The sequence below is a fragment of the Lontra canadensis genome, unplaced genomic scaffold (genome assembly GCF_010015895.1).
Source record: "Lontra canadensis isolate GAN:19392208 unplaced genomic scaffold, GSC_riverotter_1.0 scaffold23, whole genome shotgun sequence".
Classification (NCBI taxonomy): Eukaryota; Metazoa; Chordata; class Mammalia; order Carnivora; family Mustelidae; genus Lontra; species Lontra canadensis.
Genome location: NW_022631017.1, coordinates 2,063,684 through 2,087,952, shown reverse-complemented (window position 1 = coordinate 2,087,952; position 24,269 = coordinate 2,063,684). Strand labels below are relative to the sequence as shown.

General features: G+C 42.3%; 1 long non-coding RNA gene across 2 annotated transcripts in view; it reads right to left on the bottom strand.

The window, feature by feature from the left end:
- Window positions 1-24,269, bottom strand: part of LOC116870381 — a 39,934-nt gene that overhangs the window by 9,367 nt on the left and 6,298 nt on the right. The window contains exons 2-3 of one of the 2 annotated variants that reach the window (XR_004383207.1): window positions 5,489-5,526; window positions 1,391-1,671 (exon numbers count right to left, since the gene is read on the bottom strand). This is a non-coding gene — a long non-coding RNA (uncharacterized LOC116870381). Of the gene's footprint in view, window positions 1-1,390; window positions 1,672-5,488; window positions 5,527-24,269 lie in introns of those variants that run through there. The other variant, XR_004383206.1, reaches the window with a different exon arrangement.

The following is a 24,269-nucleotide window of genomic DNA, read 5'->3' as shown; positions in this document are numbered from 1 at the left end:
ACAAATGTGTATTTCTGCTCTCAGTTATGCGGGAACTGATCGGAGAGGAATCTTCACAATTTGAGAGACGTGAAATGAGAAAGTTCTAGGAATTAGCAATAAACCGACAATTCATCAGACGTCTAAAAATATTTTTGAAGATTTGAAGCAAAGATTAAGAAATTGGTGCTATTTAACTTAGAAAATAAGTCTGATGAATGATTAGATCTTGCTTCTCAAACAGTTGTTACTTTTTGGAACATATGCAACTCTAATTAAAGAAAAGGAGGCAGAATGGAGAAAGAAAGAAAATGAGTAGGAAAGATGCTTGAAATGTCCTTCCAAAGGGAGTTCCAGAATCAGCCTGGCTTGGAGTCCCTCCACTGAGCACAGCTTCTTAAATCTACATGGACCCAGCCTGAAGAACAAAGTGTGTGGGGCAGGAGGAGAGGGAAATGGGCACTATGGTTTCTCCAATTTCTTTCTAACCTCAAATTTAGAAACATCATTTCCCCATGGTCCTCCTAGGACTTTATACCCATATAAGATATATTGTCTATGGGTTCAAAACTGTGCCTAATCTCTTTGATACCTTGGTTTTTGTTGCAGTATTACAGAAAATAAAATAAAATAAAATAAAATCCCTCCCTTCCACTAAAGAAAGAAAAAAAAAAACAAATAGGAGAAGCAGAATTTAGGATTTTTAAAATATAGTATTATTTCTGGTCTTTGGAAGTACATGTGTTCCAAAACATCCTAACTCAGCCCAGCACCAGTCTCTAGCAACATTTGAGACAGTCCTCTCATTATAAAATGGGGAAATCTGAAGTATTTGGTAGGAGACCATGTGGAAAAACAGAGGTTAATGCTTACCCAGTATCTTCCTTAAGACACCAAATGCGTATGTTTACATATGAAGAAGCAACAGTGTTTTCCTTCCCCCTAGGAAACATGGGTCTCTTATTCTCTGATTTCATGTTCATATCTCAAGAACCAAAATTTAAGCAGTTGATCATGGAATGACTGTCCCTTGGTCACCTGGAACTGGTCAAGTAAGGTATTAGCTGTTCAAGAAAAAAAGTCCTCCTGTAACCACCAGGAGGCCTGGCTTGCCCTGTAAGGCCCTCCCTGAACTTAGTCACCACTCCACCCAGTTCTAGAGGAAGAGTCATCAAACAAATGATTCAAAACATTTTCATTCAAAAATAATAATAAAACTGACAATGCCTTCCTTTCATACCACGGCAGGAAAACTTCCACGACCAAGGAAAGAGCCTGCTTGTTACCTGTGTGAATTGGCAAATGGGGCCCACTGCCATGGAAGAGGTTTGTCTCTGTGCCCCCGTGGCTGAAAAAGGACAAATATATTCTTAGAATAACTGTTTGGTTTAATTGCCCAGCAGTAAACCTAGCCAAAACTTGATTGCATTTAGCAATTTTTGTTGATTATAGTTCTCTGGGTAAACATCAGGGGACAGAGGACAATAGGGAAGGAAACCACCTGTGGGGCCAAAGAAGGCAAAACAGCATAAAGAGAATCCATGCACCTGTCTATTCTCACAAATCCATCCGTTTCAGACTGACCTGTCCATTTCAGGTAGATCCTGGGTCTGAGCTCCAGTGAGGACATACAAAGTATGGAACTTTGGAGTTTCAAGGAGCCTTGAGATCTTCTAGTCTACCTCTCTCATTCTGGAGATGAAGAAACAGACCCTGAGTCTGCAAAGTGGTTTGCTGAGTGTCTTAGAACCTGAACACCCATGGGGGGCCTGGGGAGCACAGCCAGTTAAGCATCCGACTCTTGGTTTCAGCTCAAGTCATAATCTCAGGGTCACGATCACGGGGTTGTGATCAACTGATCTCAGGATCAGCCCCGCATCAGGCTCTGTGCTCAGCCCGGAGTCTGCTCAAGACTCTCTCTCTCTGCCCCTCCTTCCCCCTCTCAAGTTAAGAAAAAAAAAATCTTTAAAAAAAAGAAAGAAAGAAACTGAGTGCTCAGGTCTCCTAACTGTTAATCCAGTACCGTTTTCACGTATCTTCCAAGGAGTTTTCCTGGCCTAGTGGCCCAAACTGCAGAGCACAGGCTTTAGGCTGGATCTGCTTGTGGAAAGGAGGGGAGCATTGGAAAGCCAACTTTTAGAGGGACCCCCTAAGGAAGGAAGGCTCAGAGTCATTCTGTACCCATGGAAATCTCCAGTACCTCTGGAGGCCGTATTTTTCTCCTCTGAGAGGCCCAGCAGAATGTTGAAATATCTGTTAGGGGAAACTACATGGCTATGCATTTGATGGCTGTTCAAATTTCCAGTCCTCCCAGGACAACCCACCTGCCAGCCCTGAGATGCTGGTTTCCAACACTTTCCACAGGCCGTGGCAGCCTTTGAGAGAGCCAGTGCCTTAATGGTCACAGCCATCCTAGCTGGCCCTAGAGAAGAAGCCAAGACACCATTTAACTTTGTCCTCCAGACCTAGCTCCTGTGCTCTGGGCGGGGGTGTGGGGGGAAGGACAGGAGAGGATTAGCACACAAGGAGGGAGATGGAGGAGCTCCCTGCTGCCCCTTTTTGTTGATGTTGCTATTGCCTTTGGGCCAGGAACAGCTCAGAGTTTCAACTCCGCTCCATGGCAGGCCTTCTCTCCAGATCACTGGCCCCAGCTTATCTCCAGCTGCAGTTCTGGGTCTCGGCGGGTCCGCTGAAGGTCTCTGTTGGAGGTCCTCTACCCCTCACTCCCACCAAACCTACCCTGAACTCCCTCTCACCCATGAAAGATGGACATCTCTGTTTCTGCTAAACACACTACCAGCCTCCCAGTTACACTGAGTTTCTTTTGATCCAATTGCCCTTTCCCATTCCCAGCTGGCATACCAGTTGGCCCCCAAGTCTTAGCAAGGCTCCCTGTGTCTGTGGAAAGGCTTTCTTGTATTGCCCCAACTTAGGGCTGCAGCACTAGAAGGACAAGTCACCACCTCTTCATGCTCTGTGCTGCATGTTCATTGCACATGAAAAAATAAATCTCTGTTTGTTGAAGCCACCCAATCCGCGGTGTTTTGTTACAGCAACCCTAGTGAATTCATACCCTGCCTGTCCCAACTGACACAGCTCTAGGGTATACAGTGGCAATGTGGGCCTCCTGGCCTTGGCCCTGGCTGAGTTTTTTGCACCTAACCCCTTTCGTCTGATTTGGTCAACTCCTAGTCCTCCCAGATTTAGCTTAAGTCTTCCTTCTTCTGTGACTGTTTCATGAGGCTTCTCATCCCAAGCCCAAACCGATGTCCTCCACCTTGGTCCTGACCAAGCAGGACTCACACGTGCCTCTCCCAGCCCACAGCACACGGAGCCGCAACCACCTGCTAGCTCTCCATTTGCTTTTAGACTGTTGTTCTCAATCTTTGCTGCATACTGCAGTCACTTCGAATGATTTTTAAAAATACTGGTCTGTCAGAGGTCCCTGGGTGGCTTAGTTGTTATGCGTCTGCCTTCAGCTCAGGTCATGATCCCAGGGTCCTAGGATCAAGCCCCACATAGGACTCCCTGCTCAGCAGGGAGTCTCCTTCTCCCTCTCCCCCTCCCCTTCCTTGTGTGCTCCTCTCTTTCTTTCTCTGTCAAATAAACTCCTTAAAAAAAAAATACTGGTCAGTCAGAAAGATAAAACCCTATGATTTCACCTACATGTGGAATTTAAGAAACAAAATAAATAAGCAAAGGGAAATGAGAGAGAGAGAGAAACCAAGAAACAGACTTTTAAACTACAGAAAATAAACTGATGGTTATCAGAGGGAAGGTGGATGGGGGGATGGAAGAAATGGGGGAAACAGATGATGGGGATGAAGGAGAGCACTTGTGATGAGCACTGGGTGTTGTATGGAAGTGTTGAATCACTATATTGTCCACTGAAACAAATATCACACTGTCTGTTAACTATATTCGAATTAAAAATAAAAACTTACTAAAAGAATACAGACACTCAAACTCTACCCCAGAGAATCTGATCAAGGTGTCTGGGGTACAGCTCTGATATCAGTGTTTTTCAAAAGGCCCCAGGTGGTTCTAATGTGTTGCTGGGGTGCTACCCGCTGTGGTGGGCTGTGCTCCTGGCAGGTAGGGTGTCAGCCTTCTTTGATTTGCAGTCACCCTGAAGAGCAGCTTGTCTCGAGTGAGCACTTCTAAATGTTCCTTGAACTGGATGAAGGACCCCAGACCCTCTTTCTGTCCTCTCCTTTACTCCTCATTTCTCTGCATTTAACATCTTCACCCTTCCTCAAAAGTAACACCTGCAAACCAAAAACACAATCCCATACATGAAACAAGCTCTCTATAAAAGGTCAGTTTGAGATTTAGAGAATCAGACCCTCTGAAATCAGCACAGGCGGTGGGGTGAGGGGCACACATACATATGATGATAGTATTTTAAAATAAGGTAAAGCAAAAGTGCAGAAACAGCTCGCGTTCAATATCCATTTCCCCACCTTCTAATATTTAAAGCAACCTCTTTTCTCCTTCTGAACACAGAACGTGGGAAACTGCCTCATCACCCCACCACTTGCACTCCCACTCCCTGTCCTTTCCCTGGAGGGATTTGGGGAAGGAAATGCAATGCTATATTTATGCTTTTCTAATGCCCTTAACCAATCATCCCTCAGTGACAGTGGACTATGGGAAGATTTTGGAGCCCCTGTTTCCCAGCTAACACCCCCCAGTTAGCTCTCAAATACTCCCTGTCCTCATGAGTCTTTCTCCCCTCCTTCTCCCTCTAAAACTCTAAGAGGAAAATGACTGATAAAGAGCTATTTGATTTCACTTCTTCTGGAGATGAATCTTAGATGTATTCCTTATACAAAGTTTAGAAAATAAGAAAAAAAAACAATAAAAAATAAAAATGATTGGCAATCCTACTAAGAAGAGCTAAAAACTGTTCAGACTTTGGTATGTTTTGTCATATATTATATATCTATGTAAGGGGAATGTTTCCATAAATAGATATACAATGTATTGTGAGTAGGTGAGAGAAAGAGGAGGGAGGTGGAGAGAGCGAGGACGGGGAAAGAAGGAAGAAGGCTGGGGGGGAGAGAGAAAGGAGGGAGTAAGGGAGGGAAGAGAGAAGGAAAGTGGGAGAAGGAGAAAGGGAGAGAATACGTATTGACTGTCTTATGGTGAGGAGATCAGTGTTCACACTGTATTAACTTGTTTCTTTATATATTCAGAATACTGATACTCAGTCCTACAATGCATGAGGCTGAGGATGTTCCTGAAGATTCCAAAGAGGAGAAGGAAGAGAGTCCTTCTTCATCTTGCTCGCCCACAGGTCTCACCATCTTTATCCGACTCAGTGGGGATTAAAGTGTCTCCACTCTTCAGCCTCCCTCTCAACACTCTGCCCAACTTCACATCCCTTGGCACCAGCCCCTCCACACCCAGATCTTGATCCTAGAGTCTCCATGTTTCCTTCCTGAGGGAGAGCAGTTTAGCAATATAGCTTAACTTTCATTCATTCAGAGGGGCTAGGCAGGCTTACCTCAGAATCTGAGACTGTGGTCCTTGTCAGGACAGAGTCTGTGGGAGGAGGAAACAGGTTCTGTTCAGTCAGAGCAGGAATCAACTTCCCCCAAAAGCACCTCACCCTACAAACCCACAACCATAGAAACACCCCTTATCGGCTTTCTGTAACCATCAAAAGGGGTTGAATGATCCTAGCGCTAACTGAAGAACCTTTCAAAAGAGACAGCAAAAGGAAGTTTTGCAAATCACAAAGCTTTCCATGAGGGATTTGTTCTTGGAAAATAATGTAGTATGGTCATGACAGGCTTTGTCTCTGGAGCCCAGATAGGTGTGGGATTGAGTTCTAGCTGAGTGACCAGGGACAAGTTACTCTACCTTTTGAAACCTCAGCTTATCATCTGAAAAATAAGAATAATAGTAGCCTCCTCAGAACATTATGACAAGAAGTAGATTAGATAATGTGTGAAAAATATTCAGCACAACGTTCAATGCATGAGCAGCCCTCAAGAAATGCTAGCTGTTATGAGGTCTGGCTGATTCATGCACTGGGCATGTTGTTATTGTAATTTCCTAAAAAGTTTTTTTAAGCGTCATTATTAGTGGCCCTGGAAATTTTTAGGCATTTAATAAATGGTAGCAACAAAGATCTAGTTTGGGGATTACTTTGGCTCATGGAGCACATTTGAAACTTGTTTGGTTAAATCTATGTGAAGAAATACATTTTATAGAGAAACCCATGACATACACTTGTGCATGTATTTGTATGTTTATAACTGGGGGGGGGGAGTCCATAAAGTAATACTCAACCTTCTGAACTGACACTTTGATATTTTCTGCTGCATTTTTAAAATGGTGGACGTAATCAACTTAATTAAATTTTGCAACCCACTAAAAAGTTGAGACCTACAGTTTGAAATCCATGCATCATGGGACCATGAAATGGAATATCCTGAGGAATAGATGTCTCTTATCTCCAACACAATCATTCTTTACAATTTTGAGACCTATAACATCTTCCCTTATTATTTGTTCTATGTTTCTATTTTTTGCATCCTTAATATACCTTCAGAAGTCAAAACAAAGTTGTATGCTTTCTTAGAATCATGCACAACTTTCTATCATAGTGGTAGAAACAAAGGACCTCTCAAAAATTGTTTTTTTAGGTGTAATTGAAATTCTATTTGCAGAAAATTTGAGAAACTGACTCTTCTATCTTTCATAGGAAATTTCTTAACACAAATCGTAGAAGATAATCAGATGCCAAAATTGTCTATCTAAAAAGATCTACACCAGGATGTAAAAGAAGAGACATTGAGGAAAATATGTAAGAAAACAACAGCCAGTCCTCCTAGTTCCTATCCCTCCACTGCCCCACACCATACTGTTAATGACAATTGCTAAAGGACTAGATACTAAAGACTTATCATCAAGTAGGTTAAGATGTTCTGTCCTCTTCTCCTTCTAACTGTACTCTTTCAAACTTTCTAAATTATGATTCTATCTGTCACTGATGGAAGCATGATCGGTATCCACTGGTTTTGCCTAGGTGACTTGATCAGAACTGTGAGACCGAGAAGATCCTAGGCAGAGACTCCAAGACTGCTGTACCCTCCAGCTCTGGACTCTGCCTGCATTCCAGAACGACACTTGTGTTTTCAGCACCTTCAACTGCCCACAGTCCTGAGCCAGATGAGACCAGCTTGCAGAATTCCAAATTCCAAGACCTCATTTTCTTTCTATTTCACACACATGTTCCAACCTTAGTCCTATAACCTATTGACCTTCACCCCCACTGGAATTTCTAAACAAGCTATACATGCTCAGCCAGGTTAGAGAAACTACTTGAGTTTCAAGTCAAGTTTCAAGTTTTGACATTTCTACTTGAGTATGCTTCAAACCTTATGTCTTTGGTAAATACTCCAAAAAAAGTCTCAAAATATTAGTAGTATGGTGTTGACTCCCTCCCTCTCTTTCTTTTTTCTTTTTTCTTTTCTTTTCTTTCCTTTCTTTTCTTTTCTTTTCTTTTCTTTTCTTCTCTTTCTTTCTTTCTCTTTCTCTCTTTTCTTTTCTTTCTTTCTTCCTTGTAATTTGGTAAATTTCTTCCCTTTTCTTCAACAGATTATGAGGTGAAGGATATAAAAGAGTTACTTAAGAAAAAATTATACTCTTCTCCCTCTTAAAATGTTCAGGAGCTTGTGTAGGAGAATTCATCATAGTTGGAGTGTTCATAGCTCAGTATCAAAGGCAAGGTCAGGAGAACAGGACAATTTTACGTAGAGTAATTATTAAAGGGAAGATGATCTGAACCCAGGTCATCTTCCCTTTGTTATATTGTGGCTGTGTGGCTCTAGAAAGATCTCTTGCCCTGCCTAAGTCTCAGTTTTTGTTATCAGGAAAATGAGACGAATAATAGATATAACACTCACTGGATGTGGGCAAGTACACAATAAGTAGTAGTGTTGTTGTTGTTGCTATAAAAGTTCTCCTCCACCAGAGCCCTTACAGAAAAAAAAATTTGAAGGTGATAGAAATGCTTTTTATCTTGATTGTGGTGATGGTTTCATAGATGTGTGTTTATGTTGAAATCCATAAAACTGGATACATCAAATATACACAGTTGGTAAAATGTCAATTATATTTCAATAAAGCTGCTAAAAAAAGTTGGACTGGCATCCATAGAAATATGAAGGAGGCACCAATAATATCTGTCTCTATTAGAAATTAAATAACACTAAAAAAAGAAATTAAATAACACTATTAATAAATGTTTAAAAAGAATTTCTAATTAAACAGTAGAAATGGCAAAAAACAAAAACAAAACCCAAAAAGCCAAACAAGGAAGCAAAAAAATCTCATAAAAGCCAGAGCCTATAATCTTGGATAGAAAGAAGACTCCAGCAGCATAACAGAGGCAAAACTTCATTTCTAGTCCCACTAAGAATTTCCCACCAGTGAGCAACTAGTCCTGTGTCCAGAAGCTATGGGAAAGACCTCCAAGACGATGTGACCAACTGAATATTCCCTAAAGGATCTTCTAAACCTTCAGATGTGACTAGCCTCTGCTCCAAAAAGACTCCCCAGAGCCAAGGGGTCCTTGGAGTTCACCGGCTCTTCCGGACAATCCCTGAAAAGCACACTGTCCACACTGGAGTGAGGTTGAGTGAAAGAGCTTTCCTGAAGATTCCCCACATTGGTTTGGGAGAGATTCCCACAACACGGTTATCAGAAGCAGATAATCTGAGGCAGGATGAGGAGGACAGGCTACAGCTTGTGTTTCATAACATTACCCAGATTTCCCTAGACTCCACAACTTTGACCTTACGTCCTAGAAACACAAGCTGAGAGAACAGGGGGTCACATGTGTCCCCAGCTCCCAGAGTTTCCTGCCAGGCTTCCTACGGGCTGGGAACTCTATGCAGGCCTGTAAAGAGGTCTGACGGCTGGCTCCAAGTTCACCGGGTCTCTTGAGAAGACTTCTTGGCTAGGATGTTCAAGATAGACCATCTGTAATGGGGAGGGGAGAGACCTTGAGGCCAGATGTCCCTGAGGCCAGATCCCTACTGTTTTAAATGCACTGTAGCTCATCCTTTAAAGAGAGGAATGAAGTAAATGTTGACCTCCGGATACTCTCTCAACCCACAGGATTCGTCTAGGAAAATTTTTCACAATATAGATGTTAGAAACTGATTGTTTAAACCTTGATCTGAAGAAATGACCTGCAGACACATGTCATAACATTCCTCTGCGTTTCTTAACCTCCAACATTTGAGCCCTGAGCCCTGAAGACCCAGGAGGCTGAGAATAGCAAAACAAGATGTTCTGCCCCATGCTGAATTCCCATCTACAGGAATTTCCTGTCAGATCTGTAGTTTTTCTTCATGTCATGGCTTCACAAGACACACAGTCACATCTCTCAGGCTAGGAAGGACTCTAGGGATGATTTGATGCCTCTTAGGACCTACACTCAAACTGTGAGACACCCTCATGGCTTTATGATTTTGACTTCCCTTAAACATCTTCCAGACCCTTTGCAGAATGAAGATTTCATATATAACAGGGTTGGATATTCTGATGCAGAATCAGAAAGAAGGAGTTGCTTCCCACTTTTTCCCCAGCCCCACTCCCATGTGCAGAAGCTCTGACTGGCACTTAAGAGGTGACTCTGATAATACACACACCATTGCCATGGGTTTCCGGTCAATGTCCCTGGGTTGGACCAGGCCACTGTGTGATGGACAAAATCTGGTTGCATCTCAGAACTTGGAGCTTCATGAAATCTCAGAGATGAAGGAGAAAATGAGTTAAAGGTGACTGTGGTTTGGAGCCCGGATGACTGAGGCATGGTCTCTGATAGAAGAAGCAAGTCAAGAAGCCCAAGAATGTTGAGGGTATGGAGATGACAAGAAAGCAGATTTGTGGGTTTCTCTGGCATGGAGTCATTTTGGAGGGCATTTTGACCTTCATTCTGAATCCAGAAAGGATGAACCTCATTAGTCAAATAAAACTATTTCTGAAAGCTTGAGGTGGGAGGGATTGCTCTGCCATGGAAGCGACTATTATCATAGGAAGTAGCTAGAATCAGGAGATATTGCAAGATAACACTCAAACTTACTTGACATTTATACATATAATAAAATGAAAACCTTTCATTTCTACTATAACATCCAAGGAAAAGGGAGATTGTAGGGGAGATTATGGGGAAGCTAATGATACTCCCATCCCAAAGTCAACCCTGAATACTCAGCCAATCTCAGTATTCTAGAATAGTTCTCATCTCCCAAAAGCCTATTTTATTTTTTTAGCAGAACAGCTCCAGTTCCAACAAATATTCTTCATACATGATTATTTCCAGAACCCTCACTCTCCTCTGAATACATTTTAGTTTGTCAATGTGCCTCTGAAACATATAGCATCTAGAATTTTAGAAAAGTCTCTAAATGCAATATGATCTAGGAAAATTAAGAGACCTATTACCTATCTTGTGCTCACCAGTTTCCCCTTCATATCTGTTACTAAACTGGAATACAAAAAATATATATATATTCAACTTGAGGCTCTCATTTGAGTTCACGATATAATGACTTTCTAGTTCTAGATCAAAGATTGCATCCAAGGAGAGTTGAGAATCCATAAAATGATGTTGACAATGGATGGAAGAGGTCATTACTCAAACCTCAGCAGTGTGGTGACATCACAATCACTAAATGACATTCCTAGACATTTTATGGTTGCATAGGCACATGAATCACCCTAGAGCTTGACATAAATAGAGTAATAAAAAGAAGTCATTTAAAATATCATTTCCCTCTTAAAATAATGTTTCCCATTGAGCTCAAGTTAAATAATTTATTCAAGGTCACACAGGGAGCCAGTGACCAAGATAAGATTCAAATCTTATCCTATTCAAGCACGTGTCTCTTCAGCCTACTTGTTTCATGGCTACATCACACTTCATAGTAGATTAGGGTCTTAGGGGTAAAGCCCCTGAAGAATACTGCAAATATGTAGAAGTTTCAAAAGAAAGTACAAGTTTAATCAAAGTACGGTAAACTCTCAGCCACCTTAGAAAGAACACAAAAGTACCCTCTGCACCAAGTAACCCAGTCCACGACTCCCAGCTGATCGTCTCAGGGGGCCACCTGGACCAAGGGCAGCAGACCTATATTGTCTCCAGTGAATATGCCATGACTGGCACAAAACTATGACCAAGTAGGGCTCTTCTCTTACACACGTGAGTTTGAAAACATCGAAAGAATGTGCAGTTACCCACAGGAGCTTAAGCTAAAATGTCTTGAGTTTGAGAGGGAGGATAGAGAAGGCATGAGTGAGTTTGAAACTGAGGGAGCAGAAGTGTGAGTAAGGAGGAAAAAGAATGGTGATGTGTAGGTATCATGGGAAAGAAGAGATGTAGCCCATGAAATTGAGCCAGGGAGAGTTACTCAGGTCAAGGTCAGGCCACTTGTAGCTATAAACTAAAGCTGCCTTTTCTGAGATAACCTGAGGAAGTCTTTATTCTCCACAACCACACAGCTGAGGGGGAAAGAAAGGAGGGTAAGGGAAGTGGCAGGGGGTTAACTGGGTGAGGGGCATTAAGGAGGCCACTTGATGTCATGAGCACTGGGTGTTGTATGCAACTGATGAATCACCAAAATCTACCCCTGAAACTAATAATACACTATATGTTAACTAACTTGAATTTAAATTAAAAAAAAAAAAGAGTTGGGGGGGTGGGGTGGAAGAGATTATTTACATAGGACAATGGTTCTCATAGTGTGTTCTAGGAATTCCTAGGGAGTCTTAAGACTTTTTCAGAATGTCTTTGAGGTCAAAACTACTTTAAGGAGAGGAGAGGAAGAAGAGGAAAAGGAAGAAGAGGAACCAGAGAGACGGGAAGAAAGAGAAGAAGACATCCTTTTCTCTTTCCACTCACATTTCACACATATGTACAGAGTATGAAAAGCTTACTGATAACAGTTTGAAAGTTCACATTATATCTCTTCTTTAAGAATCAAACACATGTTGGGGCACCTGGGTGGCTCAGTGGTTTAAGCCTCTGCCTTTGGCTCAAGTCATGGTCTCAGTGTCCTAGGATCCAGCCCCGCATCAGGCTCTCTGCTCAGCAGGGTGTATGCTTCCCCCTCTCTCTCTGCCTGCCTCTCTGCCTACTTGTGATCTCTGTCTGTCAAATAAATAAATAAATAAATCTTAAAAAAAAAAAAGAATCAAACACCTGTCAAATTTTAGTATATTATTAAAGAAGAATAGCCACAATTTCCTGAAAGGCTATGAAGATACTCCCCTTTTCCAACTAATACAAGTGTGACAAGTGAGATTCTCAACCAAAATGATACATCACAACAGAAAGAATGAAGAAATTTAGCCATTTACTAAAACACCAAACATCTGCAGAAATGTAAAACAATAGCATTCTTCTTCATAATTTTTTTAAAATCTAGGTATCTTTCATTAGAAAAGATGTTATGTTATCAAGAAATAAATTTTTAATACATACATGAATTAATACATATGTATGTTTAAGTGTTTCTAGCTTTAATAGCCAATAAAGGCTATATGAATCAGACAGCCCACGTAAACAAAAGCTCTTGTAGATTCTCAGTAATTTCTTTAGAGTGTATACGGGTCCCGAAACTTAAAAGTTTAAAAATTACTGTTCTAAGTGATTTTAATGCCCCTTCATTGTTTTGCTTTTCATCCAACCTGCAGGACACGCTGGCCTCCAACACCTCCCGCCCCCCCATCACACCGCTCTCCACCCCATCCAATGCTTTCCCAGCACCACAAGCCACCGCGCTCTCAAGTCCCCTTGAGAAGATGGGAAGCAAAAGTGAGTATGCCTGGGACTGTGCGAGGCCTCTCTGCACTACCTAACCTGCAGGCACTGTTTTTAATTCACCCTTTAATTATAACCTTAAGTGATAACTCTCCAGCTGTTTTCATTTAGCAGAAGCCTGTTAACAAATTCAAATGAACTCCCGTCCTAAGTATTATTCACGGAGTTGGCTTCATATTGAAATATCCTCCCTCCTGTGAAATTATTTATTTTGCTTCAAAGTTATGCTGATGTCACTTTACACCCTCTGTGGGGACACAAAATGCTAGATGGACTTGATTGGGCCTTGCTGTGACCAGGGACAGTCTTAAGAACTCTACACGCGTGACTTAATTGACTTCTATGGGTAAGCCTCTTGGAGTGTCCAAAAGTGTTCAGTAAGCAGGACCTACTCAGGAAATGAGGATTGTTGTTAAAGCCTCTCAACGGCCTTGTGAGTTACCTATTGTTATCATACTCTGCTTTCAGATGACAAAACAGCCCTGAAGCAATTCCTCCAAGGTCACCCAAGGGCATTGCCAGACTTCAGAGCCCATGCACTTAAAAACTTAACGTATGACTTTCATTTGGTAGAAATTTACAAAAGTTTCAGGTAAGAGAGACTATTTTCAGAATTTTTATTTCAGATTTTTCATGGTCTCTAAAATTGGAGAAATAATCTTCTCCCATGTAAATTACTTTGTATGGTTTTCAGAAATGATTATAAATGTCATCACTTAATTCTATCCTTATTACTATTGTAAAAAAAGGAGTAATGAGTTGGACAATAACCTAATGCTGGGAGTGATAATGGGTAATTTGTCCATATCTTTTATTTTTTATTTTTTTTTATTAACATACAATATATTATTTGTTTCAGGGGTACAGGTCTGTGATTCATCAGTCTTACACAATTCACAGCACTCACCATAGCACATACCCTCCCCAATGTCCATCACCCAGCCACCCCATCCCTCCCCCCCAACCCTCAGTTTGTTTCCTGAGATTAAGAGTCTCTTATGGTTTATCTCATTTCATTTTTCTCTCCCTTCCCCTGTGATCCTCCATCCTGTTTCTCAAATTCCTCATATCAGTGAGATCATATGATAATTATCTGTCTCTGATTGACTTATTTTGCTTAACATAATACCCTCTAGTTCCATCCACCCAGTTGCCCATATGTCTTTTCTTCAAAAGGTGAGACGCATACCAGCAGGCCAAACGGGATGTTGTATGCAAGTCCTGGGCAGAGACTGAACAATGACATCAACACAGTGCCAGCTGGAAGGTTTAGGCAAATATGATGGAGACCAGACCACACCTGACCAGAGTGTTCAGAATGGTCCCCTAGCCACGACGTGCCCTACCCTCCATGCCCTAAAGAACCTCGGGTTCATGGGCAAGTGGACCATGTGCTTCACTCAAGTTTCCCTTTAGCAGAGTAAGCAGAACACAGCAAAATCCTATGCAAAAAGGCAGAAAGCCAAGCTCTGGGCCTAGAAGACAATGACCTTCACTCTCCAGATGTACTGTTGGGAGTCACAGGTGAAGGCAAGTCCTCAGCAGACACAGCCCTGTTCTCCTCCCCAAGGCCGTGCAGTGAGGAGTTGTGGGTTTCACTGTGTGGGTGACAAATATTTTGAAGCACACTGGACATAGTTTTATGCAGAATGTGGACGACACTGTGCCCCAACCCACGGACTAGGATAAAAAAAGGCTTCGTAAGTCCTTGCACTTTAGAAAGCATTCCTTCCTTTCACGGTGATGATCATTCTGTGAACCAGGCAGGAATGTTTCTGGAAGGAGTTCCCAGGACAAAGCTAAGCTGTCTCCTCCGATTGTCATCTTGATTTCATCAGACTTGCAAAAAAAAAGATAGAGGAATGCAAAAGTAAGAAAGAAATTTCAAGGGGAAACCCTGGTAAGCCATCTTCCTTCCACCACCATCCCCAATCTCTCGATGGAGAGGCTGAACGTATCAAGCTTCGTTTTTTCCCCTGTGTTAATGACCCCAGATATTCAGAAAAAGCTGAGTTGTTACAGCCACAAAGCACCCAAATTGCTTGGGGCGTTCCTTCATAGACCCCACGCTGCCATAGACAGCAAAAGCGTTCAGAGATGATCTCTTCTCTCTCTTTGTGTTTAGTATCTGTGAGGCCAAAGGGTAAACATCTGTCCCTGCCATGCCAAGCACTCCAGCAGACTGTGAAAAAAACCAATTTGGACAGCCAAAGCCCTCTTTGGGGACTGCGGAATGAGCCAGGGACAAACTGCTCCGTGAACCCCACCGATATTTAAACACAAGGTGAGGGCACATCAAAGGGGCATCAGAGATCAATCTTTTTACAAAGAAGTTACTGATTTTTTATTTCATACCACAAAAAGCAGCAGTGTGATTTGCAACAGGCCAAGCAACACTGAAATGTACAACTGTGAGGCCAAAACTCTTCACCCCCACCTCCTTTCCCAGCCCTCCAGAAAACTATTATTAACAGTTTGGTATATATTCTATCTATTAGCAATAACACATCCAGAATCTGACCACTGACCCCCTCCACCATGACCACCCAGGTCTGAGAAGCCTCATGCCTGGCCTGGCTTCTCCTAGCGCTCTCCTAAGTGGTCTTCCTGTTGTTTTTAGGAGATTTAAAGAGAAGGAAGGAAGGAAGGAAGGAAGGAAGGAAGGAAGGAAGGGAGGGAAGGAGGGAGGGAGAGAGGGGGAGGAAGGAAGGAAGAAAGAAGAAAAAAAGAGATGCCGGTTCCTTCTCTGCCTAAGTACTCTAAACAGTTCCTTTTTTTAAAGATTTTATTTATTTATTTGACAGAGCAAGACACAGTGAGAGAAGGAACACAAACAGGGGCCTGGGAGAGGGAGAAGCAGGCTTCTTGCCGAGCAGAGAGCCCAATGCGAGGCTCGATCCCAGGACTCTGGGATCATGACCTAAGCCAAAGGCAGACACCTAATGAATGAGCCACCCAGGCACCCCTAAATAGTTCCATTTGCCTCAGAGTCAATGTACTTATCCCACCCCACAAGCCCTGCCCCACTGCCTGGTCTGAGCCCTGACCTCCGACCTTTCTTCCAGTGCGGTCTGTGGTCCAGCCTGAGCCCCAGCTCCCCGCTCCTATTCTTCAAACACACCAGCCGTGCGGCCCCAACCAAGGGCCTTTGCCAAAACTGACCTCTGTTCAGAAGGTCTTTGCCTGGATTTCAAAACGACTTTGCCCCTCATTTTCCTCAGCCTTTTGGTCAATGGTCACCTTCTCAGTGGCACGCCCTGCAAACCAATTTTAAAATGAAGGCGCCATGCCTCACTTTACCTCGCCCTTACCTCGTTATTTTGTTCACAGCACTTAGGACCCTCTAACATAGTATGTCACTTTCATAATGTATCATGTGCAATAGTGATCACTTCTCCTCCAGCAAGAAAGTATGCAAAGGTTTTCATCTGTTTGTTCTCTTTTTTGAAGGCTTAGATCACACAGTCCATGCACAGTAAACATCGAACAATGAGGGAAAATTATTTTTGCATCACTGTTGAAAATTACTGCTTGGCACTGCAGGGGAGTGTGTCTAGAATTTATTCACTCCTGATGGGGAAATAACAAGAAAAGAAGGACCTTGTCCCGGAAGTAAAGTATGACAGGGGGAGTGGAAGGAGGAAACTGTAGAAAGCAAGACCAGATGCTCCAACACTATCATAGATTAAGATTCACCTTTTAAAACATCTGTACAGTGCTCCTATGTGTGTTGCCTGCTACCAGTGGTATTACAGGGATCAGTGGAATACTGGAAACAAATAATGACAGAACAAAAATGCTAAGTATTTAAAAATGATCAAACCTCATGATTTAGGGAAAGTGACTCTTCACCATTTGCTTCTCTGCAAGTTATGTTTTTGTTTTTTTTTTTTTAAATATTTTTAGTTATTTATTTGAGGGCAGAGGGAGAGGGAATCTCAAGCAGACTCCCCATTGAGCTCGTGGCCCATCCCATGATTCTGAGATCAAGACCTGAGACGAAATCAAGAGTCCTAGGTTTTACCCACTGTGCCACCCAGGCACCCCTGAGCCATCTTTCCAAAAATTGGAACTGACCAACCTTCAGCTGTCTGCCCGGCACACATATAAGCATGAACACAGCCAAGCCTATTAGGAGGGAAAGAGATGAGAAATACAAAAAAAAAAAAAAAAAAAAAAAGAGAGAGAGAGAGAGAGAGAGAGAGAAGTAGAAAAAAGAACCCGTGTAAGATCGAAACCAGTGCTTTACAATTAAAGTTTTACTTTAAATCTATTTAAAACAAAACTAACTTATTGTTGCCTTATGTTTAGGGTAGCTTAAGGGAAGTAAACCATCACCTAAGGCCCATTTTTTCAAACAATGAACTTTCTAACTGCCTGCTTCCAAACAGCAGGCAGCCCACGGAACACATCGTAAGGATGGAGGACTGCTTCTATGAGGAAAGCTCCCTGAGGTACAAGTCACATGATAGTTGCTTCAGTTGTCAAGAACTTCTTACTGGGCCTGCGCAAATGTCCACAGGTGACCTTTTCACGTGGAAGAGACGGAAATCTCCGCCCTCTGATCGTGTCAATACACCATCTCTGAATAGGGGACGAATGAAAAAGCATGACGATGCACTGCGCCTGCGTAGATCAACAATTCCTTGACCTTTCATCATCCTTCCTAGCTTCCAATCCCATTCACCCATGCTCTCCCTAAAATCCCATAAATGATCAAGACCCCTTCTCAGAGGAAGGGGAATTTGAGATCTTTCTCCCTCTCCTTGGCTGCCTTCTTTCGTTCCTGCAAACCCACTCAAAGGGTTGGGCTTTGAGGTGTCTCAAGCGTAGATGCTATCATTGGCTTGCGAGATCAAGTCCCTCCACCTTCTGTGCCGTTCTGCCAGCCACACACTGGTGCTGTAATTCACTTTGTTTGCTGTGGCCTCCCCGTCCTGCTCCACAAGCTGTCAGGTTGCTAGGGAAACAATAAAGTGCTGGGGTGAAGAAGAGTTTAGAGTATCCATGCTGCTGGGTGAAGTTGATTTGGGTTATGAGAGGGTGAGATTTACCTCCAGGAATTATTGGGATTGTCTCATGTCGCTAATGGTCTATAAAAATGCCAAAGGTCCAACCCTCTCTACTTGGAGTTCAAGGGCCTTAAAAGTCTGGCGGGGGGGTGGATATCTCCTGGCAGGCATTTCAACTGAAACCTATGAAATTCAACTTAGTTGTTTTCTGCTTAGGGAGTATTTGAAATTTCCTGCTATCCAAATATCTTTCTCTTTCTCCTAACTCTCCTCTACCTGCAAAAAAAGAGAAAGACCCCTTTGATTTACACAAGATTATGGAAAAATTACCACAGTACTGATCCCACTGAGCCAGTCAGATTGGCAGCTAGATCTTCCCTCTCACCATGTGGCTAAATGCCAGCCCCCGGCTCAAATACTTTTAGATCCAGGCTTTGCCTCTTCCTCCATGTTGTGGCCCAGAGGTGAGTGTGGGAAATGCAGTGGAGCCCACCTGACTGTTGCCATGGCAACTTGCTGTTGAGTGAAATCCCAGTGTGGATGGCTGGGTGATGCTCATAATGTAGCATATTTTACATTCATTTCATGCCATAAGTGACTTATCAAACACCGGATACGTACGGAAACTGCCATCATAAGGACAATATTTTGGGGTCTGTTGAAAGCTGTTATTGAACCATACTTGATTCATAGACATAAATTTTGTCTTTAATGATCACCTGTTTTTAGAAGAGAAGTGGAGTGCCTACATGTATAACTATAACACAATCATAAAAGATCTCTAACCATTGCATAGGAGAAACAAGGAGTGATGTCATCTGATAAAGTAGTGTCTGGGAATCCAGAGAAACAAGCCTGTGGCACCAGTGACAGTTTTGCCACATCTGGAAAAAAAATGAAATGTTTTTTTGAACAATGGAGAGGGAAGCATTGGGAGAGGGACAGAGAAGAGAAAGTGACCTTGTTTTCGTATCCATGGGGAAGCTGCTAAAACCAAGATCAGTTCACGGAGGTTGGACCCCAATGGCATGCTCACTCTGCACTGTATTGTTTCCTGCACACCCAGGCCCCACCCGACTGCAACTTAATGTCCTCTACTTTTCTGAAAGTGGCAACGCTGTGACCCCCAGCTCTTCCTCAATATACTTTCACTGCTTCCCCCGCACTCCTTCAAGGTCAGATAATCTACTTTCAGGAAATGACTCATACTGAGGTATACATTACCAGTGTTGACACAGTCCTCACCCCTAAGGGAATCGTGCACTTGAACAAGAGATAAGCAGCCTTTATCCCAATAAATGACGTTTGATCTCAGATTACAGGGTGCTTGAGGGAGTGGGGAATGACTGTTACTAGGAGGAGTGGCTTCCCCAGAAATATGCACCTCACCTGGAAATGGGGTCCATCCCACCTTCTTTATGTGTTTGTCTTGGATCTTCCTTCCAACAAAATGTAAGCTCTTTGAGAAGAGCTTTGTCCATCTCATTCACCTCTATCTACATCCAGTGCCTAGAACAGTGCCTGTCCTATAGTGGATACTCAAAAAACCCTTGTCAACTGAGGGTTTAGTGAATGTTGGCTGCAGCACAGACCTGCTGAATTAAGGAAGATGGGGCGGAGGAGGCAACAAAGACTGGCGCTTGAAAAACATGTTCATCGCTGGGAAAAAATTTAAAACAGGTAAGCAAAAATAAGAAAATTAAAGACATTCATAATTTTCTCCCCTTGTATTGTTACCATTGGAAGGTAAACCAATCCAGATTTTTATGTCTAAATTAAATATATTATACACACACACACACACACTTTATTAAAAAAAACCACACTGTCCTTAGTATTTTATAGCTTGCTTTTTAAAATACAAGAAATTGCAAACATCTCACCATGTAATAACATATTTTATAGTCTTTTAAATGACTGTCTAATAGTCTGGCTCCTAGATGTTTACCAGCAGGCTCTCTTGGACCCCTTCTCTGTTTCTGGACATTAGGTTGTTTCCAACTTCTCACTACTATTTATAAAAGCACAGCTAAGAATGTCCTTATTGCCAAATCTTTGTGCTTGTTATTTCCTCATACAAGTGAAAATATTACCATCATTAAACACGGGCAGTGAGTATTGAATGGCCTCTCTGTGCCAGGGTACTTACATTACTTTATGTAATCCTCCCCCAAACCCTCTTATTCACAGATGAAGAAACTGACTTTGAAGATACTGAGTAATTTGCCTGAGGTTACCATTAGTCATGTCTTTTAGTGTTTTGGATATATACTGTCTTCTGGAAACACACTTCGGAATGTTTCATGGAATAAGTAGGAACTGTTGCTTCAGGTAAATCCTCTATTAAGGGAGAGATTACACAATCTCCCTTAGTGAACTCTTCCCATGTTTTACTGACCTGTCAACGTTTGTTTTCCCCCTTATGTTTATCCAAAATCTTTGTGGTAGTTTAATCACCCTGCACTACCTGGCAGCAAGATATCTTTTGACTGATCAGACTGATCAGACTGGATTCCAGAGAAGCCATATGGTCCTGGTCTCAGAGTCCTAAAACATGGGCTTGAACCTTGATTTCATCTCCTTTCCTGGATTGGGTCCTTACACACATCAGTTAACTTACCCAAGCCTTGGTTTCCATAGAAGATGGCAAAGATGATATGGACCTAACTCATCTCCCAGGGTTGGAATGATGGGATGAGAAAATGAAATGTTAAGAGCTCTGCATGCTGGAAACAACAATGGCAATGCAAGGTATTGTTACCATTATTAACACCATCATCTTTATTGTGACCTTTAGGTCAGTTACCTTGCTCTTGATTCCAGCCTTTGCCTGAACAACATATCAGTGCTTTCAATAAGTAATCAGAGAGAGAGAAACTTCAGGACAGGAGAAAAAGGAAGATCGAAGAAAATAGAGGTCAGGAAGGAATGAACTGTGCCATTCGGAGACACTGGGGGGAATGCCCCATGAGAAGGAGCAGTTGATTGAAATTCAGGACAGGCTCAATGAGACCAGACTTACATTCCAGTAGCTTGTGTCCAGAAGACAGTGCATCAGACAAAGCATCTCTCACAGGGAAATCTAACCAGACCTGCAGATACCTCCAGCCTTCACCGATAATATTACCTTTATGTCTCATTTTCCTAATCTTTAAAATAACGACATTAAATTCTACACCTGGACACCTCTAGTCTTGAGGTTGACAATTATCTAAAGTATTTTCTATCAAATTCCTTTGCCCTCGGGACTTTGAAAATTTCTCTTCCTCCTTTCAAGACCCTGAACTTCGAGGACACAAAAAATCTCACCCTGCAGGGATGGAAGGGTAGATTTATATCAACCAGTTTCTGAGATTCAAGATGTGGTCCCAAATAAATTTTGTATTTCTAGTGACCACAATACAGAAAAAAGAGAAGGGTTTATAGGCAATCCCATCATACTGCTAGTGAAGTCTAGTGGGCTTGAGAAAACCCACTGTACAGAGAAATTTCATTTTTAAATTTAATTTCTGCTCGCTAATCAGTCATTCCCAAATGAAAGAAAAAAAGGTTAATCAAATAGAGGCCTTGAAACAAAGCAGAAGATTAATGTTAGCTTCTCAGGAAGAATTCTGGGGATGGCACAAAGAGAAAGGAAAATGGATAACTGATATTAAGCACAACATCTCAGAAAGAAATGTGAATGATTTCTGAAGGGAACGACTCTCTCCCATGATTTCTTAAAGATGCACTTCTCTCTCCCCTCCAAGGATGGATGTGAGACGAATGGTTTTCCTTCCTTCCTTATTTAAATCGGAGAGCTGAATGACATCTCACTGCCAAATTATTCTAAATTTATTACTTGGCTTTTAGAACGCAAAATGGGATTTTTCTATGAATGGTTTGAGACTGTAAAAATGCAAATGACTCTGCCTAATTTACAAAGCCACTGAAGGGGGGACGTGGTGGGGAAGCTGAGCCTAGAGGAGAATTTTCTCATTCTGCAGGAGAAAAAAAAAAAAAAAAAAAAAAAAGAAAGAAAAAAAAGAGCATGACGCAGGCGTCTGTCATGTTAGATTGGAGAGCTTTGTCTTAAATTGTATCCACATGAAGTTGGGCAACGACTCTTATGAGGAAATTCAATTCCTGGAACCAAATAGATGAAAAAAAATTTTACACTGATAGGCAGCTACGTGTCTTATAAGTGGTATTTCGGAAAGAATTTTATTGGAAATGATGAAAACATAATGAAAGTTAATGAAGTTAATTGTCTTAGTTACAGAAGCTGACCTGGGTTTTACGGGGTTACCCTACAGATTTCTGTTGTGGGAAACTACCCAGGAAGTGACTGAGCCAAGCCAGTCATTATTGGAGGCACGCAGAGGAAAAGGCAGGATTGGTTGTGAATGTCCTCTTCTGGGAACACTCTGGAAAGGGGTAGGGAGAGCGCTGGGATCAGGCCAGCCCCACAGGGCCTCAGTTTGCAGGGACAGAGAGAAACAAGGGTTGGAGGTAGTAAGAACAGAGTGGTACTGAGAAACCAAGAGGAAGGGAACAAAGGACAGAAGCCACTAAGAGTGGTGGCATCAGTTGTTACAGTCCTGCTATACCCAGGATTGGTCCTTGTCAACCTCCCCAACAAGGGGAGTGGACACAGCTCTGAATAAGACAGTTCCCCCTTCAGCCTGCTCTGAAATCCCCCATATTTCCTTAACAGCAAACACGCAGACCCCCTATGGAAAAGCAAATCAGTTGTTCTTAGGAATATTGGAATAAATGAAGCCTTGATTACTCATTCATGTCTTGGGAAAATTTTATTTACCAGAAGTTACCCCTTTTGCAGGAATTCTGATGATATAGGAACAGTTGTTTTCATATTAACAGTGAAGAGAGGGAGATAGGGAAACGCTTACAAAAGGCTTCATTCATGAAGGTGTTTAACCACTGTTTATCGAGCACCTACTCTGTGCAAAGTCCTGTACTTGAAGTCAAGACTTTCAAAGAGGTTTAAAACAACATCCCTGTCCTCACGTTCTTATGGTCTAGTTTGGGATCTAAGATATGAACTGTGGGAAAGGTAACACTTAACAGAAGGAGGACATAAATTCCAAATGAAATGCAGAGTAGATTCTAAGTGCCACAAGAGGTCAGAAGGGAAAGAAGACCTTTGAGGAGGTTCAAAGCTACCCTGAGAGAGGGGCCCAAGTAGCCTGTTGCAAATGGCACAGATGATGCAAAAGGGGAAGGCGGGAGCAGGGCCAAGAAAAGTCTCAGAGGGTAGTTATTAGCTAGAGGCCAAAGATGGACAACACTGGGAGACAAAACTTGAAACAGGGAGGAGAGTTCCAAAAGAGGATCCCAGCTGGGAATGAGATTTGCACAAGACCAACCACCACACCTCCAGCAAAACAGCCTGATACATCAGAAAGAGTGGGTTTGCAATCCAAACAACCTGGAATAAGATGGCTGGCAGTCTTGTGTTGGGCCAGGTGCAGAGCCTTGATGTTCCCGTTTGTAAAACTGGGATAAAAATCCCTATCTCACAGGGTAAGATACATACCAATGAGCCTGATGCATGGTGAGATCTTCACACAAGTTCATTCCTTCCCTTGACCTCCAGATTTTTACACACACACACAAACACACACATACACACCACCCCGATAAGCTAGGAAGAAAAAGGACATTCACCATATACCTTTGTTTAACTTGATCCATAAATCTGTTCCATAAACTGTCTTTAGGAGAGGGAAGAGAGAGTTATAAAGGACTCTGAATCAATAGCGTGAAACATCTTCTAGGTTGGGTCCTTTAAGGGAATCCATTGTTAGGAGTAATAGAAAAAAACAGGCATTTTATACATACCTAGAAAGGAGGACATCCTCTGTTGCCGAAGTTAGCATCCACCAATAGGACAGTCGTTAGCAAATTAAGTTTGGCACAGCTGTGGTCACTCTCCTTTCTTACCCCCATATTCTACTTAGTCTAATAACTGCTATTGGCTCTGGTCATTTCTTGGAGGTGACTCACAACAACTCCTCCTCCAAGTCTTAGAACAATTTTCTCCCTCCCTACTACTCAAAATAGTGATGATTTTAAGAGGCTTTCTCTTCCAGACACTTGGGATTCTCCACCAACTCTGTATTCTTACTTGTCTCCATGCACAGAACCTAAAGGTCAGATGAAAGGGAGTGGTGAAAGAAGAAAACTCCAAGGTGAAAGTCAAATATTTGGCTACAGACCCATCTTAAATGCAGTAAGCACTGCGCTGAGGCTTCGTGTCCCACACACCAGATTTGTGGACAAAGAACTAGACTTTGCGCCTTGAGTGTTTTGGCCCTTGTCTTCTTTCTCCTGTTACTGTAACCCTAACTATAGCTACTAAGAAAACACGGGTACCACTATGAACTAAAATGTTTGACCTCAAGGTTCTAGAAGATGCATTTAGAATATGC